We start from the raw sequence: 788 nt of genomic DNA, 5'->3' as shown, positions 1-788 counted from the left end.
GTTGGATGCATTTTGCCATCCATTCAAACTTTGAGAAATCATGTTGACTTGCTGAGTCAACATTTTGTTCTGAGCCAATATGGCATTCAGAGCATCAATCTCAAGAACTCCCTTCCTCTGAGGCGTCCCATTATTCACGGAATTCCTCTCAGAAGTGTACATGAACTGGTTATTTGCAACCATGTCAATAAGCTCTTGAGCTTCTGCAGGCGTTTTCTTTAGGTGAAGGGATCCACCTACAGAATGGTTCAATGACATCTTGGAGAACTCAGACAGACCATAATAGAATATATCCAGAATGGTCCATTCTGAAAGCATGTCAGAAGGACACCTTTTGGTCAATTACTTGTATCTTTCCCAAGCTTCATAGAGGGATTCACCTTCTTTTTGTTTGAAGGTCTGAACATCCAATCTAAGCTTGCTCAGGTTTTGAGGAGGAAAGAATTTAGCCAGGAAGGCCGTGACCAGCTTATCCCAGGAGTCCAGGCTATCCTTAGGTTGTGAATCCAACCATGTTTTAGCTCTGTCTCTTATAGCAAAAGGGAAAAGCATGAGCTTGTAGACTTTAGGATCTACTCCATTCGTCTTTACAGTATCACAGATCTGCAAGAACTCAGTTAAAAACTGATAGGGATCTTCTGATGGAAGTCCATGAAACTTGCAGTTTTGTTGCATTAGAGCAACTAGTTGAGGTTTCAGCTCAAAGTTGTTTGCTCCAATGGCAGGGATTGAGATGCTTCTTCCATCAAACTTGGAAGTAGGTGTAGTATAATCACTAAGCATCCTTC

The 788-nt window shown here is 41.6% G+C and overlaps 1 non-coding gene across 1 annotated transcript; it reads left to right on the top strand.

The window, feature by feature from the left end:
• The first annotated feature begins 312 nt into the window (after nt 1-312).
• LOC127742065 (small nucleolar RNA R71) lies at nt 313-420 on the top strand. The gene has a single exon (XR_008003252.1). It is a non-coding gene; the product is annotated as a small nucleolar RNA R71 (small nucleolar RNA).
• Nucleotides 421-788: the final 368 nt, after the last annotated feature.

This window comes from Arachis duranensis, chromosome 9 (genome assembly GCF_000817695.3).
Source record: "Arachis duranensis cultivar V14167 chromosome 9, aradu.V14167.gnm2.J7QH, whole genome shotgun sequence".
NCBI lineage: Eukaryota > Viridiplantae > Streptophyta > Magnoliopsida > Fabales > Fabaceae > Arachis > Arachis duranensis.
The sequence above is the reverse complement of the archived record's forward strand: the minus strand, read 5'-3'. Positions and strand labels throughout refer to the sequence as shown.